Below are 19453 nucleotides of genomic sequence, written 5' to 3' on the forward strand. Positions count from 1 at the left end.
CATATCAAAAGTTCAAGTTAAAAAGAGTGATTAAAACATTAAAAGGCAGAATAGGACCGATACATCCTGTTTTCGAAATTCTGGTTGCACCTTTGAACATTGCTGTCAAAAATTAATGCAAGTTCATTGAGACATTTCAACAAACAGTTTGGTCCACTTTCATTGCATAGCTATTTCGTGTTTGATTCTGGTTTCTGGTCTTTTATTGCGTTTTAAATCTGTTCTAGAGCCATTCCTAAGATCATTTTGATGTGCCACCGTGATTGATAGCCATTTAATTGCTTGTTTTTTTGAATCTTGAACACTCTGCACACCATCTGTTTGACAAAAGTTCTGGTGTTGCTGTCACTTGGATGTGATTTTGCTGGCATTTGTGGTGGTAGTTTCTGTGATTAACTGGTTTGTTGGATAGGTGAACTATAATTCAAATGGCTCATTGCAAGTGGAAGCATCAAAGGAAGTTCAATTGGTGAGGAAAGTGATTGAAGTTGAGTCTTGAAGAAGGAAAGGTCGTGAACTTGCAGCAGAATTCTATACTGCAGAAAATTAATTTTTTTGTTTAAGCACTTTGCAGCTGAGAGAATTGTTTGGAATCCAGTAGATTCAAGTTCTTTGAGAGCAACCAAAGCTGCACACATTGTTTCCTTAGCCTATTTTAACTTCTTCCTTTCCAATTTACCAAATTTCTTTGTAATTCCATTGGTTTCTTTGGTTGTAAGTTCCAAATCCAAGCAAGTGAGGTGCTAGAGTTCACAAGTGCTCTTCCCTCATTTGTAACTAGACTCAAAGAAGTCTCATAACCTAAAATTGAGTAGGCGGTGAGTGTGTCTTAGATCCAAAGTCTAAGCCTCACCTAGGAGACCTCACTTTAATTGCTTTTCCAATTTTCGACTAGATAACATATATCTTGTGCGAATAGGAAGCTCTCTTAGGGGTCCGAATTTAGAGTTTAGGTTGTGTCCTTTCTTTGCTTTGTGTTTTCTTTGTTGTCTTTAAGACTTAAGTGGATTTAAGAGTGATTTTGATCTAAGGACTCTAGTAAGTAGCAAGAAGCATATTTGGCAAGGATAAGGCTTGGTACTTAAGCATTCCTAGTGAATCACCTCCCTTACCTGGAATATTGCTTTCAAGTGAAAATCTTTAGTCTTTACTTCAAGAATAACATTTAGTCCATCATAATGTCTAGAAGGCATTCTCCTAGGATTAGTGATAGTGAAAAAGAACATTTTTCTCTTCAAACTTTAGTTAATGAATTCAAGGAAATAAGAAGAGAAATGAATGAAGAGAAAGCCAATAGAGAGCTTCAAAATGCTGTTATTCAAGATGAGTTGAGATTGATAAGGAAAAGTAAGTCTAGGGGAAGTCAGAGTGAAAACTCTCAAGAGGGAGGGATGTCTATGAGTCTGGGTGATTATTACCCTCATCAGCCTTCTACTTCTAGAAGGCATAGGAGAAATTCTCATGCACCCCCACCCCCTAAAGAAGTCAATGTGGTGTTGCCTCACTTCCATGGGAAGGACAATGTAGAGGCTTATCTTGATTGGGAGATGAAGGTAGAACAATTGTTTGAATGCCATCAAGTGAGTGAAGAGAGGAAGGTCTCTCTAGCTACCCTAAGCTTTCAAGGGTATGCAATGTATTGGTGGACTGCCTTGGTCCAAGAGAGGCTTAGACATCAAGCCCCTCCCGTCCACTATTGGAATGATCTCAAGTCTGCCCTTTGGAGGAGACACATTCCCTCCTACTACAATAGAGAACTCATGGATAAACTCCAAAGGTTACAACAAAGGTCTATGACAGTTGAGGAATATAGACAAAAGATGGAGTTGTATATGATGAGGGCAGGCATAGTAGAAGGTCCAGAAACTACTTTAGCTAGATTTTTAAGTGGGCTCAATTTTGACATAAGAGATAGGGTTGAACTTCTACCTTATAGAGATTTGAATGATCTTGTTCAAATGTGTATAAAGGTAGAACAACAAAACTTGAGAAAATCTTCTTCTAAAAGAATTCAAGTTCAACCTACTTTTGAAAAGAAAATTTTTAAAGAAAAAGAGCCATTTAAACCTCTAGCCAAAATAGAAGAGAGACCCAAGAAAGAGACACCCTCACACACCAGAACAAGTGAAATCAAATGCTTCAAATGTCTAGGAAGGGGTCATGTAGCTACTCAATGTCCTACAAAAAGAAACATCATTTTGAAAGGCAAGGACATTTATAGTAGTGAAAGTGACACCCCAACTAGTCAAAGTGAGAGTGAGGAAGAAGAAAGGGAAGAGGAAATATATGCTGATGATGGACAACTTCTCATGGTGAGAAGGATACTTAGCAACCAACCAAGTCTTGAACACCTATCACAAAGAGAGAACATCTTTCACACAAGATGTAAAATTCAAGAAAATCATTGTTCTCTCATTGTTGATAGTGGATCTTGTTGCAATTGTTGTAGCACAAGGTTGGTTGAGAAGTTGAAGCTTGATATTATACCCCATCCAAAACCTTATAAACTTCATTGGCTAAATGAAGATGGGGATATAATAGTCAAGAATCAAGTGAAGTTGGCATTTTCCATTTGGGAACTTCAAAGATGAAGTTTTATGTGATATAGTTCCCATGGAAGCATGTCATGTGTTATTGGGGATACCATGGCAATTTGATCATCAAACTATCCATCATGGTCTAACCAATACCATCACTATTCATCAAAAGGACAAGAAGTTTGTGCTTCATCCTTTGACTCCTACCCAAGTGGCTAAGGATCAAGCACAAATGAAGTCTTTAAGAAAGCAAGAACATGATCAAAAGAAAAAATCAAAAAGAAAGGAGGGTATAGAAACAAGTGTGCCACCTAAGGTCACTCAACATGAAGTCCTTTTAAACAAAAAGACTTTAATCAATACACTTCAAGTTGAGCAACCTTCATATCTTCTTCTTTGTCAAGGGACACTTACATGCACATCTAGTGATTCAAAGACTTCAACTCTTTCTCCATCCATTCAAAAACTTTTGAAAGAATTTGATGATCTATTCCCACAAGAAATTCCAAAAGGGCTTCCACCCATAAGAGGAATTGAACATCAAATTGATTTCATTCCAGGGGCAATTCTTCCTAATAGGCCAGCCTATAGGACAAACCCCCAAGAAACTAAGGAGATTGAGACACAAGTCCAAGAGTTGCTAGATAAAGGCTTAGTTCAAAAGAGTCTAAGTCCATGTGCTGTACCAGTGTTGCTTGTACCAAAAAAAGATGGGAAGTGGTGCATGTGTTATGATTGTAGAGCTATCAACAACATCACAATCAAGTATAGACATCCCATTCCTAGGCTTGATGATATGTTGGATGAATTGCATGGAGCACAAATATTTTCAAAGGTAGATTTAAAAAGTGGCTATCACCAAATAAGAATTAAAGAAGGTGATGAATGGAAAACTGCCTTTAAGACCAAGTTTGGATTATATGAATGGCTAGTTATGCCTTTTGGTCTTACAAATGCTCCAAGCACATTCATGAGACTTATGAATCATGTCCTTAGGGATTGCATTGGGAAGTTTGTAGTTGTCTACTTTGATGACATCTTGGTATATAGTCAAAATTTGCAAACTCATGAAAATCATTTGAGAGTTGTTTTAACAATTCTTAGAACACACAAATTGTTTGCAAACTTTGACAAGTGTACCTTTTGTGTTGATAGTGTCATATTTCTTGGATTTGTGGTCACCAAAAATGGGGTTCATGTGGACCCAGAAAAAATAAAGGCCATCCAAGATTGGCCTCCTCCAAAGAATGTAGGAGAAGTAAGGAGCTTTCATGGGTTGGCAAGTTTTTATAGAAGATTTGTTCCTAACTTCTCTAGTCTTGCTTCACCCCTCAATGAGTTGGTGAAAAAAGATGTTACATTCCATTGGGGGGAGAAACAACAAAAGGCTTTTGAGCTACTCAAAGAGAAGCTCACCCAAGCACCCATTCTAGCTTTGCCAAATTTTTCCAAAACTTTTGAGCTAGAATGTGATGCTTCCGGCTTTGGCATAGGTGCAGTATTATTACAAGAAGGACACCCAATTGCATACTTTAGTGAAAAACTTCATGGTGCCTCTTGTAATTACCCCACCTATGACAAGGAACTCTATGCACTTGTGAGGGCTCTTCAAACTTGGGAACATTACCTTGTTGCCAAGGAGTTTATCATTCATAGTGATCATGAATCACTTAAGTATTTGAAGAGTCAACACAAGTTACAAAAGAGGCATGCTAAGTGGTTGGAATTCATTGAACAATTCACCTATGTTATTAAATACAAGAAAGGAAAATCCAATGTGGTGGCTGATGCTTTGTCAAGAAAAATTAATCTATTAGCCACATTGGGAGCTCAAATTCTTGGATTTAATAACATTCTTGAATTATATTCACAAGATCTTGATTTTGCTCATATCTATGAGGAATGTCTCAATAAGCCTCAAGGAGGATTTTATGTGAAAGAGGGGTATCTTTTTAAAGAAGGAAAAATTTGCATTCCTCAAGGTTCACATAGAAAACTCCTTGTTAAAGAGACACATGAGGGAGGTTTAATGGGGCATTTTGGGGTAGAAAAAACCCTTGGCATGTTGAAAGAAAAATTCTTTTGGCCTCACATAAGAAGGGATGTGCAAAGGCATTGCTTTAAGTGTATAACTTGTTTAGAAGCTAAATCTAAATCAATGCCTCATGGACTGTATACTCCTTTGAATGTTGCTTCCACCCCTTGGGAAGAGATAAGTATGGATTTTGTGTTAGGTCTTCCCAAAACTTCTAGGGGTTTTGATTCTATCTTTGTGGTGGTAGATAGATTTAGCAAAATGGCTCATTTTATACCTTGCCACAAAGTAGATGATGCAAGCAACATTGCAAAGTTATTCTTTAGAGATGTGGTTAAACTTCATGCGTTACCTAAGGTAATAGTTTCGGATAGAGATACAAAATTTCTTAGTCACTTTTGGCGGACCTTATGGTCTAGATTGGGGACTAAGTTATCTTTTTCTACTACTTGCCATCCTCAAACAGATGGTCAAACTGAAGTAGTCAATAGATCTCTTTCCACTTTACTACGGGTAGTTCTTAAAGGAAATCACAAATCTTGGGATGAGTACCTACCTCATGTTGAGTTTGCCTACAATAGAGTAGTTCATGGAACTACTAAATTGTCTCCTTTTGAAGTTATTTATGGTTTTAATCCTTTGACACCCATGGATTTAATACCCCTTCCAAATTCTATTGAGTTTATTCATCAAGATGGGGTATCTAAATCTAAATTTATCAAAGATTTACATCAAAGGGTTAAAATTCAAATTCAACAACAAAATGAGAAATATGCCAAGAAACATAATAAGGGCAAGAAAGAGTTAATCTTCAATGAAGGAGATTTAGTTTGGATTCATCTTAGAAAGGAAAGATTTCCTCAACTAAGAAAATCCAAACTCAATCCTAGAGGAGATGGACCTTTTCGAGTGATCAGGAGGATTAATAACAATGCATGATTTGATAGTGAAGATGAAGATCTTTTGGATTTGAGGGCAAATCCTTTTCAAGAGGGAGGGGATGATACAAGAAGGTCTAACACCATAGGACCCATCACAAGGGGAATGGCCAAAAAGCTCCAAGATGAATATTCTCCCTAAGGTCAAGTACTATTTGCCATCTTTGGATGGAAAATTGGAGAACAAGAAGATATTCCAAATCTGCCAAAACATGGAGAAGGGTAAAATAGACATTTCTATACAAGAAGGGGTGTGCTTATCCTTCTATGGGGCTGCATTAGTAATTGTTTTCTCCACATAAAACTCATTTGTCACGTGTTTTAGAAGCCACACATTTAGCACATGGGTTCAGATCTGAAACGTGTAAATTGCTTGCTTAAAGCCTTGAGATTGATCTATAAAATCTCATAGGCAAAGCTTGTAGATTACTTTTGGATTGTAGTAAAGAATTTCTGCTGAAATGTTTAGCAAATTCCTTCTCCAAGAGTCACTTCTTAGCTTGATCTCCATTGCAACTTTCTTCCACTCTAGGAAGCCTTCTGAGTTGTTAATCATCTCTCCAAGCTAGCCTCCATCTCCATTCACCATAAACACCAACAATCCGCTACCACACTTCCAAAGATCCCATCCAGAAATTTCAAGTCTGCACAACAATCTGTAGCTGCTACCGCCACTGCTACCTTGTTTCAGCTGTCTTCCAAGTCTCCCTGCACCTCCAATCTCACGGCTCTGCTTCTCTACATCTCCTAGGATGTATCACTTCCAAACTTGACACCACACGCTTCTTGCTTCCAACCGTGACATGCGTTTCAAAAGAGTAAAGTGGCGGTTGTAGCCCTTGGCCGTGTGTCCTCTCTTTAATAAGGGTGGGGTCCACACAATAAAACCCTAGAGTCCAAGTCACTAGCCTCTAATTTTGGGTCTAATCTAGTTTACCAAAAATTGACCCAAAATGTAAGAGTTGATTCAAAAATTCTAAACTACTGAATTACAATTTAATTAATTCTAAAATGTCTGTGTGGAGAGTCTTGAATTTAATTGCATTCTTTGTGATGTCCCAAAATGTATCTCCAAAATGTATCTCCAAAATTTTTCCTACAATCAATGATGAAAATAATTAACTCAGATAATTCAAATTAATTAAAATAAGAATTTCTGGTCAAATTAGGCACAATTAGCAAAAACGGAAAAATACCGGACATTTAAGCACAATTCCCCGATTAATTCTAGCATAATAAACTAAGTGAAGTGAAGAAAATATTGACTCATCATGGAGGAAGTGGACGAAGTAGACAAAGTGGACAAAGTTGACGAAATTGAGGAAGTGGACGAGGTGGATGAGGTGGACAAAGTAGACGAAGTTGACGAAATTGACGAAGTGGACAAAGTGGACAAAGTGGAGGAAGTGGAGGAAGTGGAGGAAATGAACGAAGTGGAGAAAGTGAAGGAAGTGGAGGAAGTGGAGGAAGTAAAGAAAGTGGAGTAAGTTGTTGAAGTTGACCAAGTGGACGAATTGGACGAAGTGGACGAAGTGGACGAAGTGGAAGAAGAAGAAGAAGAAGAAGAAGTTGAAGTAAAAGAAGTTGAAGTAGAAGAAGTGGACGAAGTTGACGAAATTGATGAAGTGGACTAAGTCGACGACGTGGACGAGGTGGAAAAAGTAGACGAAGTTGACGAAATTGACGAAGTGGACGAAGTGGAGGAAATGGAGGAATTAGAGGAAGTTGACGAATTGGACGAATTGGACGATTTGGACGAAGTGGAAGAAGAAGAAGAAGAAGAAGAAGAAGAAGAAGTTGATGTAGAAGGAGTGGACGAAGTGGACAGGTTGACGAAGTTGACAAAGTTGACGAAGTTGACGAAGTGGATGAAGTGGAGGAAGTGGACGTGGTTGACAAAGTTGACGAAGTGGATGAAGTAAAGGAAGTGGAGGATGTCGAGGAAGTGGTGGGAGTGGAGGGAGTGGAGGAAGAGGAGGAAGTGGCGAAGTTGACGAAGTGGACGAATTGCACGAATTGGACGAAGTGGAGGAAGTGGAGGAAGTGGAGGGAGTGGAGGGAGTTGAGGAAGTGGAGGAAGTGGAAGAAGAAGTGGAAGAGGTGAACGAAGTGGACGAAGTGGACGAAGTGGACGAAGTGGACAATGTGGACGAAAGGGACGAAGTGGAGGAAGTTGTTGAAGTGGACCAAGTGGATGAATTGGACGAATTGGACGAAGTGGAAGAAGAAGAAGAAGAAGAAGAAGTTGAAGTAGAAGAAGTGGAGGAAGTGGACGAAGTGGACAAGGTGGACGATGTGGAAAAAGTCGACGAAGTTGACGAAATTGACGAAGTGGACGAAGTAGAGGAAATGGAGGAATCGGAGGAAGTGGACGAAGTTGACGAAGTGGACGAAGTGGACGAATTGGACGAATTGGACGAATTGGACGAAGTGGACGAAGTGGAAGACCAAGAAGAAGAAGAAGAAGTTGAAGTGGAAGGAGTGGACGAAGTGGACAAGTTGACAAAGTTGACGAAGTAGACGAAGTGGATGAAGTGGACAAAGTGGACGTGGTTGACGAAGTTCACGAAGTGGATGAGGTAGAGGAAATGGAGGAAGTGGAGGAAGTCGAGGAAGTGGATGGAGTGGAGGGAGTGGACGAAGTGGCGAAGTTGACGAAGTGGTCAAAGTGGACGAAGTAGACGAAGTGGAAGAAGAAGGAGAAGAAAAAGAAGAAGAAGTTGAAGTAGAAGAAGTGGACGAAGTTGACGAAATTGATGAAGTCGACGAGGTGGACGAGGTGGACAAAGTAGACGAAGCTGACGAAATTGATGAAGTGGATTCAGTTGACAAAGTGGAAGAATTTGACGAATTGGACGAATTAGAGGAATTGGACGAAGAAGAAGAAGAAGAAGAAGAAGACGAAGAAGAAGTTGAAGTAGAAGAAGTGGACGAAGTGGATGAAGTGGAGAAAGTCGACGTAGTGGATGAAGTGAATGAGGTGGACGAGGTGGGTGAAGTGGGTGAAGTGGACAAAGTGGACGAAGTTGACAAAGTTGACGAAGTTGACGAGGTGGACGAAGTGGACAAAGTGGAGGACGTAGAGGGAGTGGCGGGAGTTGAGGACGAAGTGGACGAAGTGGACGAGGTGGACGAGGTGGAGAAAGTAGACGAAGTTGACGAAATTGGCGAACTGGACGAAGTGAACGAAGTGGAGGAAGTGGAGGAAATGAACGATGTGGAGGAAGTTAAGGAAGAGCAGGAAGAACTAGACGAAGTGGACGAAGAGGACGAATTTGACGAAGTGGAGGAAGTTGATGAAGTGGACGAAGTGGACGAAGTGAACGAAGTGGACGAAGTGGACGAAGTGGATGAAGTGGACGAAGTGAACGAAGTGGAGCAAGTGGAGGAAGTTGTCGAAGTGGACCAAGTGGACGAATTGGACGAATAGGACGAAGTGGACGAAGTGGACGAAGTGGAAAAAGAAGAAGAAGAAGAAGAAGAAGTTGAAGTAGAAGAAGTGGACAAACTTGACGAAATTGATGAAGCGGACGAATTGGACCCATTGGACGAATTAGATGGTGTGGACGAAGTGGAAGAACAAGAAGAAGAAGAAGAAGAAGAAGAAGAAGATGATGAGGTTGAAGTAGAAGGAGTGGACGAAGTGGACCAGTTGACGAAGTTGACAAAGTTAACGAAGTGGACGAAGTAGACAAAGTTGAAGAAGTTGACGAAGCAGAGGAAGCGGAGGAAGTGGAGGAAGCGGAGGAAGCAGAGGAAGCGGAGGAAGTGGAAGAAGTGAGGAAGTGGACAAAGTGAGGAAGTGGACGAAGTGGAGGAAGTGGACGAAGTGGAAGAAGTGTACAAAGTTGAGGAAGTGGAGGAGGTGGAGGAAGTGGACGAAGTGAGGAAGTGGACGAAGTTGATGAAGTGGAGGAAGCGGAGGAAGCGAAGGAAGCGGAGGAAGTGGACGAAATTGAAGAAGTTGACGAAGTGGACGAAGTTGACGAAGTGAACGAAGTGGATGAAGTTGACGATGTGGACGAAGTGGACGAAGTGAACGAACTGGAGGAAGTGGAGGAAGTGAAGGTAGTGGAGGAAGCGGACGAAGCGGACGAAGTGGACGAAGTCGACGAAGTTGACGAAGTGGACGAAGTGGAGGAAGTGGAGGAGGTGGAGGAACTGGACTAAGTGGAGGAAGTGGCAAAGTGGACGAAGTTGGCGAAGATGATGTAGCGGAGAAAGCGGAGGAAGCCGAGGAAGCGGACGAAGCGGAACAAGTGTACGAAATGGACGAAGTGGACGGAGTTGACGAAGTGGACGAAGTGGACGATTTGGACGAAGTGGACGAAGTGGACGAAGGGGACGAAGTTGACGAAGTGGACCAAGTTGATGAAGTGGACGAGGTGGACGAAGTGGGCGAAGTGGATAAAGTGGAGGAAGTGGACAAAGTGGAGGAAGAAGTGGACGAAGTGGATGAAGTGGACGAAGTGGAGGAAGTGGAGAAAGTGGACGAAGTGGTCAAAGTGGACAAAGTAGAGGAAGTGGAGGAAGCGGCCGAAGTGGGCGAAGTGGACGAAGTTGAAGATGTGGACGAAGTGGATGAAGTGGAGGAAACGGACGAAGTGGTGGAAGTGAACGAAGGGGAGGAAGTGGAGGAAGTGTACGAAGTGGACGAACTGGATGAAGTGGACGAAGAGGAGGAAGTGGAGGTAGTGGGGGAAGTGGACGAAGTTGACGAGGTGGACGAATTAGAGGAAGTGGATGAAGTTGATGAAGTTGATGAAGTTGATGAAGTGGAGGAAGTGGAGGAAGTGGAGGAAGGGGACGAAGTGGATGAAGTTGACGAAGTGGACGAAGTGGAGGAAATGGAGAAAGTGGACGAAGTGGACGAAATGAAGGAAGTGGAGGAAGTGGACAGAGTGGAGGAAGTGGCAAAGTGAACGAAGTTGACGAAATGGAGGAAGCATAGGAAGCGGAGGAAATGGACGAAGTTGACGAAGTGGACGAAGTGGACGAACTTGACGAAGTTGATGAAGTGGACGAAGTGGACGAAGTGGACGAAGTGGACGAAGTGGAGGAAATTGACGAAGTGGAGGAAGTGGAGGAAGTAGAGGAAGTGGAGGAAGTGGAGGAAGTGGAGGAGTTGACGAACTTGACGAAGTGGACGAAGTGGAGGAAGTGGACGAAGTGAGCGAAATGGGCGTAGTGGACGAAGTTGACGGAGTTGACAAAGGGAACGAAGTTGACGAACTCGACGAAGTTGACGAAGTGGAGGAAGTGGACGAAGTTGATGAAGTGGAGGCAGTGGACGAATTGGAGGAAGTGGACGAAGGAGACGAAGTGGACGATGTGGACGAAGTGGAGGAAGAAGTGGACGAAGTGGAGGAAGTGGAGGAAGTGGGCGTAGTTGACGAAGTTGAAGAAGGGGACGAAGCGGACGAAGTGGACAAAGTGGACGAAGTGGAGGAAGATGTAGACGAAGTGGAGGAAGTGGAGGAATTTGACGAAATGGAGGAAGTGGAGGAAGTGGGCGAAGTGAGCCCAGTTGACGAAGCGGAGGAAGCGGAGGAAGTGGAGGAAGTTGACGAAGTTGACAAAGTGGAGGAAGTGGAGGAAGTGGAGTAAGTGGAGGAAGTAGAGGAAGCGGAGGAAGTGGAGGAGCGGTCGAACTTGACGAAGTGGACGAAGTGGACAAAGTGAAGGAAGTGGAAGATGCGGAGGAAGTGGAGGAAGTGGGCGAAGTGGGCACAGTTGACGAAGTTGACGAAGGGGACAAAGTGGAGGAAGTGGAGGAAGTGGACCAAATGGACGAAGTGGAGGAAGAAGTGGAGGAAGTGGAGGAAGTGGAGGAAGTGGAAGAAGTGGAAGAAGTGGAGGAAGTGGAAGAAGTGGAGGAAGTAGAGGAAGTTGACGAAGTGGAGGAAGTGGAGCAAGTGAAGGAAATGGAGCAAGTGGAGCAAGTGGAGGAAGTGGCGAAGTGGACTAAGTTGACGAAGTATACGAAGTGGAGGAAGCGGAGCAACCTGAGTAAGTGTACGAAGTGGACGGAGTTGACGGAGTTGAAGAAGTAGATGAAGTGGTAGAAGTTGACGAAGTGGACGAACTGGACGCAGTGGACGAAGGGGAGGAAGTGGACGTAGTTCACGAAGTGGACGAAGTGGACGAAGTGGAGGAAGTGGAGGAAGTGGAGGAAGTGGAGAAAGTGGAGGAAGTGGACGAAGTGGAAGAAGTGGACGAGGTGGACGATGTCGACAAAGTTGACGAAGTGGAGGAAGTGGAGGAAGTGAAGGAAGTGGAAGAATTGGCGAAGTGGACGAAGTTGACAAAGTCTACAAAGTTGACAAAGTTGACGAAGTGGAGGAAGTAGAGGAAGTGGACAAAGTGGAGGTAATGGAGGAAGTGGACAAAGTTGACGAAGTTGACGAAGTTGAAGAAGTGGACGAAGTGGGTGAAGTGGAGGAAGTGGAGGAAGCGGACGAAGTGCACTAAGTGGACAAAGTGGATGAAGTGAAGGGAGTGGACGAAGAGAATGAAGTGGACGAAGTTCACGAACTGGACGAAGTGGGCGAAGTGGAGGAAGTGGAGGAAGTGGAGGAAGTGGAGGAAGTGAAGGAAGTGGACGAAGTTGACAATGTGGATGAAGTGGAGGGAGTGGACAAAGAGGAGGAAGTGGATGAAGTTGACGAAGAGGACGAAGTGGGCGAAGTGGACGAAGTGGACGAAGTGGAGGAAGTGGAGGAAGTGGACGGAGTGGACGAAGTGGAGGAAGTGGAGGAAGTGGAGGAAGTGGAGGAAGTGGAGGAAGTGGACGGAGTGGACGAAGTTGAAGAAGTGGAGGAAGTGGAGGATGTGGAGGAAGAGGAGGAAGTGGAGGAAGTGGAAGAAGGGGCGAAGTGAACGAAGTTGACAAAGTCTAAGAAGTTGACAAAGTTGACGAAGTGGAGGAAGTAGAGGAGGTGGACGAAGTGGAGGTAGTTGACGAAGTGGACGAAGTGGACGAAGTTGACGAAGTTGACGAAGTCTACTAACTTGACAAAGTTGACGAAGTTGAAAAAGTGGACGAAGTGGAGGAAATGGACGAAGTGGATGAAGTGAAGGAAGAAGTGGACGAAGTGAAGGAAGAAGTGGACGAAGGGGAGGAAGTGGAGGAAGTGGACGAAGTGGAGGAAGTTGAGGAAGTGGAGGATGTGGAGAAAGTTGACGAAGTGGGGGAAGTGGACGAAGTGGAGGTAGTGGAAGAAGTGGAGGAAGCGGAGGAAGAGGAGGAAGCGGAGGGAGAGGAGGAGGCGGAGGAAGAGGAGGAAGCATAAGAAGTGGAGGAAGTTGACGAAGTTGACGAAGTGGAGGAAGGGGAGGAAGTGGAGGAAATGGAGGGTGTGGAGGAAGCGGAGAAAGATGAGGAAGATGAGGAAGCGGAGGAAGTGGGCGAAGTGGGGGCAGTTGACGAACGGGACGAAGTGGACAAAGTGGAGGAAGTTGACGAAGTTGACGAAGTTGACGAAGTTGACGAAGTTGACGAAGTTGACGAAGTTGACGAAGTTGAGGAAGTGGAGGAAGTGGAGGAAGTGGAGGAAATGGAGGAAGTGGAGGAAGTGGAGGAAGAGGACGAAGTGGAGGAAGAGGACGAAGTGGACGAAGTTGACAAAGTTGACGAAGTGGAGGAAGGGGAGGAAGTGGAGGCAGTGGACGAAGTTGACGATGTCTACGAAGTTGACGAAATTGACGAAGGTGACGAAGGTGGACAAAGTGGATGAAGTGGACGAAGTGGATGACGTGGACGAAGTGGACTAAGTTGACTAAGTGGGCGAAGTGGACGAGGTGGAGGAAGTGGAGGAAGTGTAGGAAGTAGAGGAAATGAAGGAAGTGGAGGAAGTGGACGAAGTTTACCAAGTGGACGAAGTGGTCGAAGTGGACGAAATGGACACAGTGGACTGAGTGGACGAAGTGGACGAAGTGGAGGAAGTGGACAAAGTTTAGGAAGTCGACGAAGTGGACGAAGTGGAGAAAGTGGCGAAGTGGACGAAATTGATGTGGTGCGGAAAACGGAGGAAGCGGAGGAAGCGGAACAAGTGGAGGAAGTGGAGGAAGTGGACGAAGAGGATGAAGAGGACGAAGTGGACGAAGTTGACGAAGTCTACGAAGTTGACAAAGTTGACGAAGTGGAGGAAGTGGAGGAAGTGAAGGTAGTGGAGGAAGTGGACAAAGTTGACGATGTCTACGAAGTTGACGAAGTTGACGAATGGGACGAAGTGGACGAAGTGGACAAAGTTGAGGAAGTGGAGGAAGTGGAAGAAGTAGACGACGTGGAGAAAGTGGCGAAGTTGACGAAGTTGATGTGGTGCAGAAACCGGAGGAAGCGGAGGAAGCAGAACAAGTGGAGGAAGTGGACAAAATGGACGAAGGGGACTAAGGTGATGAAGTGGACGAAGTTGACAAACTTGACCAAGTTGACGAAGTGGAGGAAGTGGACGAAGTTGACATAGTGGACGAAGTGTCGAAGTGGCGAACTGGACGAAGCGGAAGAAGCGGAGGAAGTGGACGAAGTGGACGAAGTTGAAAAGGTTCACGAAGTGCACGAACTGGACGAAGTTGACGAAGTGAAGGAAGTGGAGGAAGAGGAGGAAGTGGAGGAAGTGGAGGAAGAAGTGAAGGAAGTGGAGGAAGTCGAGGAAGAAGTGGAGGAAGTCGAGGAAGTGGAGGAAGTGGAGGAAGTGGAGGAAGTGGAGGAAGTGGAGGAAGTGGAGGAGTGGACGAACTTGACGAATTGGACGAAGTGCAGGAAGTGGCAGAAGTGGACGGAGTGGAGGAAGTGGAGGAACTTTAGAAGTGGAGGATGTGAACGAAGTGGAGGAAGTGGAGAAAGTGGAGGAAGTGGGGGAAGTGAGGGAAGTGGGTGTAGTTGACGAAGTTGACGAAATGGACCAAGTAGAGGAACTGGAGGAAGTGGAGGAAGTGGAGGAAGAAGTGGACGAAGTGGGGGAAGTGGAGGAAGTGGAGGAAGTGGAGGAAGTTGATGAAGTGGAGGAAGTGGAGGAAGTGGACGGAGATGACGGAGCTGACGAAGTAGATGAAGTGGTCGAAGTGGACGAAGAGGACGAAGTGGACGAAGTTGACGAAGTCTACGAAGTTGACAAAGTTGACGAAGTGGAGGAAGTTGACCAACTTGACGAAGTTGACGAAGTGGACGAAGTGGACAAAGTGGACGAAGTTGACGAAGTGGACGAAGTGGCGAAGTGGCGAAGTGGAGGAAGTGGAGGAAGTGGAGGAGTGGACGAACTTGACGGAGTGGACGAAGTGCAGGAAGTGGCGGAAGTGGAGGAAGTGGAGGAAGTGGAGGAAGTGTAGGAAGTGGAAGAACTTTAGAAAGTGGAGGAAGTGAACAAAGTGGAGGAAGTGGAGAAAGTGGAGGAAGTGGGGGAAGTGGGCGAAGTGGGCGCAGTTGACGAAGTTGACGAAATGGAGGAGGAAGTTGATGAAGTGGGGGTAGTGGAGGAAGTGGAGGAAGTTGATGAAGTGGACGAAGTGGAGGAAGTGGACGAAGTGGACGGAGCTGACGAAGTAGATGAAGTGTTCGAAGTGGACGAAGTGGATGAAGTGGACAAAGGTGAGGAAATGGAGGAAGTGGATAAATTCGACGAAGTGGAGAAAGTGGTGAAGTGGACGAAGTTCATGTGGTGCAAAAAGCGGAGGAAGCGGAGGAAGCGGAACAAGTGGAGGACGATGACGAAGTGGACGAAGGGGACGAAGTGGATGAAGTCGACGAAGTTGACCAAGTTGACGAAGTGGCAAAGTGGCGAAGTGGACGAAGCGGAGGAAGCGTAGGAAGTGGACGAAGTTGAAAAAGTTGACGAAGTGCACGAACTGGACGAAGTTGACGAAGTCGAGGAAGTAAAGGAAGTTGAGTAAGTGGAGTCAGTGGAGGAAGTCGACGAAGTGGACGAAGTGGAGGAAGAAGTAGACGAAGTGGAGGAGGTGAAGGAAGTGGAGGAAGTGGAGGAAGTTGATGAAGTGGAGGAAGTGAAGGAAGTGGAGGAAGTGGACGAAGATGACGAAGTCGAGGAAGTTGAGGAAGTGGAGGACGTGGAGGAAGTGGGCGAAGTGGACGAAGTTGACGAAGTGGACGAAGTGGACGAAGTGGAGGAAGTGGAGGAAGCGGGCGAAGTGGGCGAAGTGGACAAAGTGGAGGGAGCTGAGGAAGTGGAGGAAGTGGACGAAGCGGAGGAAGCGGTGGAAGCGGAGGAAGTGGAGGAAGTCGAGGAAGTGGAGGAAATGGAGGCAGTGGAGGATGTGTACGAAGTGTACGAAGTAGACGAACTGCACGACGTGGACGAAGTACAGAAAGTGGACGTAGTGGAGGAAGTGCACGATCTAGACGAAGCTGACGAAGTGGACGAATTGGAGGAAGTGGATGAAGTGGACGAAGTTGACGAAGTGGAGGAAGTGGAGAAAGTGGACGAAGTGAAGGAAGTGGACGAAGTGGACGAAGTGGACGAAATGGAGGAAATGGAGGAAGTGGACGAAGTGGACGAAGTGAAGGAAGGGGAGGAATTGGAGAAAGGGGAGGAAAAATAGGAAGTGGAGAAATGGGAGGAAAAATAGGAAGCAGAGGGAGCGGAGGAAGTGGAGGAAGTGGAGGAAGTGGACGAAGTTGACGAATTTGACGAAGTGGATGCGATGGACGAACTTGACGAGTTGGACGAAGTGGACGAAGTTGATGAAGTGGAGGAAGTGGAGGAAGTGGAGGAAGTGGACGATGGGGACGAAGTGGACCAAGTGGAGGAAATGGACGAAGTGGAGGAAGTGGATGAAGAAGTGGACAAAGTGGAGGAAGTGGAGGAACTGGAGGAACTGGAGGAAGCGGAGGAAGTGGAGGAAGTTGACGAAGTGGACGAAGTTGACGAAGTGGAGGAAGTGAAGGAAGTGGAGGAAGTGGAGGAAGTGGAGGAAGTGGAAGATGTGGAGGAAGTGAAGGAAGTGGAGGAAGTGGAGGAAGGGGAGGAAGAGGAGGAAGAGGACGAAGTGGAGGAAGTGGACGAAGTAGGCGAATTGGGCGAAGTGGATGAAGTGGACAAAGGTGACGAACTTGACGAAGTGGACGACCTAGAGGAAGTGGAGGAAGTGAAGGAAGTGGAGGAAGTGACGAAGTGGACGAAGTTGACGAAGTGGAGGAAGCGGAGGAAGAGGAGGAAGCGGAGCAAGCGGAGGAAGTGGAGGAAGTGGACGGAATGAAGGAAGTGGAGGAAGTGGAGGAAGTCTACTGTGTGGACGAACTTTACGCAGTGGATGAAGTGGTAGAAGTGGACGGACTGGAGGTAGCGGAGGAAGTGGACGAAGATGAAGAAGTCTACGAGGTTGACAAAGTTGACAAAGTGGAGAAATTGACGAAGTGGACGAAGTGGACGAAGTGGACGAAGTGGACGAAGTGCTGGAAGTGGACGAAGTTGATGAAGTGGACGAAGTTGACGAAGTTGACGATGTCTATTAAGTTGACGAAGTTGAAGAAGTGGACGAAGTGGACAAAGTTGAGGATTTGGAGGAAGTGAAGGAAGTGGAGGAATTGGACGAAGTGGAGAAAGTGGTGAAGTGGACGAAGTTGATGTAGTGCAGAAAGCGGAGGAAGCGGAACAAGTGGAGGAAGATGACGAAGTGGACGAAGTGGACGAAGGGGACGACGTGGATGAAGTCGACGAAGTTGACGAAGTTGACGTAGTGGCGAAGTGGCGAAGTGGACGAAGCGGAGGAAGCGGAGGAAGTGGAGGAAGTGGACGAAGTTGAAAAAGTTGATGAAGTGCACGAACTAGTCGAAGTTGACGAAGTCGAGGAAGTGGAGGAAGTTGAGTAAGTGGAGGAAGTGGAGGAAGAAGTGCACGAAGTGGAGGAAGTGAAGGAAGTGGACAAAGTGGAGGAAGTGGAGGAAGTTAACGAAGTGGAGGAAGTGAAGGAAGTGGAGGAAGTGGACGAAGATGACGAAGTCGAGGATGTGGAGGAAGTGGAGGACGTGGAGGAAGTGGGCGAAGTGGGCAAAGTGGACGAAGTCGACAAAGTGGACGAAGTGGAGGAAGTGGAGGAAGTGGAGGAAGCGGGCGAAGTGGCCGATGTGGACGAAGTGGAGAAAGTGGAGGAAGCGGAGGAAGTGGAGGAAGTGGACGAAGCGGAGGAAGCGGTGGAAGCGGAGGAAGCGGAGGAAGTGGAGGAAGTCGAGGAAGTGGAGGAAATGGAGGAAGTGGAGGATGTGTACGAAGTGGACGAACTGCACGAAGTGGACGAGGTGCAGGAAGTGGAGGTAGTGGAGGAGGTGCACGAAGTTGACGAAGCTGACGAAGTGGACGAATTGGAGGAAGTGGATGAAGTGGACGAAGTTGACGATGTGGAGGAAGTGGAGAAAGGGGACGAAGTGGAGGAAGTGGACGAAGTGGAGGAAGTGGACGAAGTGGACGAAGTTGAAGAAGTGGAGAAAGGGGAGGAAAAATAGGAAGTGGAGAAAGGGAAGGAAAAATAGGAAGCGGAGGAAGCAGAGGAAGTGGACGAAGTTGACGGATTTGACGAAGTGGACGAACTTCACAAGTTTGGCGAAGTGGACGAAGTTGATGAAGTGGAGGAAGTGGACGAAGTGGAGAAAGTGGACGATGGGGACGAAGTGGACCAAGTGGAGGAAATGGACGAAGTGGAGGAAGTGGAGGAAATGGACGAAATGGACGAAGTGGAGGAAGTGGACGAAGTGGAGGAAGTGGAGGAAGTGGACGAAGATGAAGAAGTCTATGAGGTTGACAAAGTTGACGAAGTGGACGAAGTCGACGAAGTCGACGAAGTGGACGAAGTGCTGGAAGTTGACGAAGTTGGTGAAGTGAACGAAGTTGATGAAGTGGACGAAGTTGACTAAGTGGACGAAGTTGACGAAGTGGACGAAGTGGACGAAGTGGAGAAAGTGGACGAAGATGAAGAAGTCTACGAGGTTGACAAAGTGGACGAAGTTGACGAAGTGGACGAAGTCGACGAAGTGGACGAAGTGCTGGAAGTGGACGAAGTTGATGAAGTGGACAAAGTTGACTAAGTGGACGAAGGGGAGGAAGCGGAGGAACTGGAGGAATTGGACGAAGTGGACAGACTTGACGGAGTTGACGAAGTGGATGAAGTGTTCGATGTTGACGAAGTGGACGAAGCGGACGAAGCGGACCAACTGGACGAAGTGGACGAAGGGGACGAAGTGGACGAAGTGGAGGAAGTCGACGAAGTGGAGGAAGCTGAGGAACTGGAGGAATTGAGCGAAGTGGGTGAAGTGGAGGAAGTTGGCGAAGTGGAGGAAGTGGAGGAAGTGGAGGTAGTGGACGAAGAGGAGGATGTGGTGAAGTGAACGAAGTTGATGAAGTGGAGGTAGTGAATGAAGTGGATGAAGTTGACGAAGTTGACGATGTCTACGAAATTGACTTAGCTGACGAAGTTGAAGAAGTGGACGAAGTGGACAAAGTTGAGGAAATGGAGGAAGTCGTGGAAGTGGAGGAATTGGACGAAGTGGATAAAGTGGTGAAGTGGACGAAGTTGATGTAGTGCAGAAAGCGGAGGAAGCGGAGGAAGCGGAACAAGTGGAGGAAGATGACGAAGTGGACGAAGTGGATGAAGGAGATGAAGTGGATGAAGTCGACGAAGTTGACCAAGTTGACGAAGTGGACGAAGTGGCGAAGTGGCGAAGTGGACGAAGTGGAGGAAGCGGAGGAAGTGGAGGAAGTCGACGAAGTTGAAAAAGTTGACGATGTGCACGAACTTGACGAAGTTGCCGAAGTCGAGGAAGTGGAGCAAGTGGAGGAAGTTGAGTAAGTGGAGGAAGTGGACGAAGTGAACGAAGTGGAGGAAGAAGTGCACGAAATGGAGGAAGTGAAGGAAGTGGACGAAGTGGAGGAAGTGGAGGAAGTGAAGGAAGTGGACGAAGATGACGAAGTCGAGGATGTGGAGGAAGTGGAGGACGT

The sequence above is a fragment of the Vigna umbellata genome, chromosome 7 (assembly GCF_029865625.1).
Source record: "Vigna umbellata cultivar VRB3 chromosome 7, Vumbellata_1.0, whole genome shotgun sequence".
NCBI lineage: Eukaryota > Viridiplantae > Streptophyta > Magnoliopsida > Fabales > Fabaceae > Vigna > Vigna umbellata.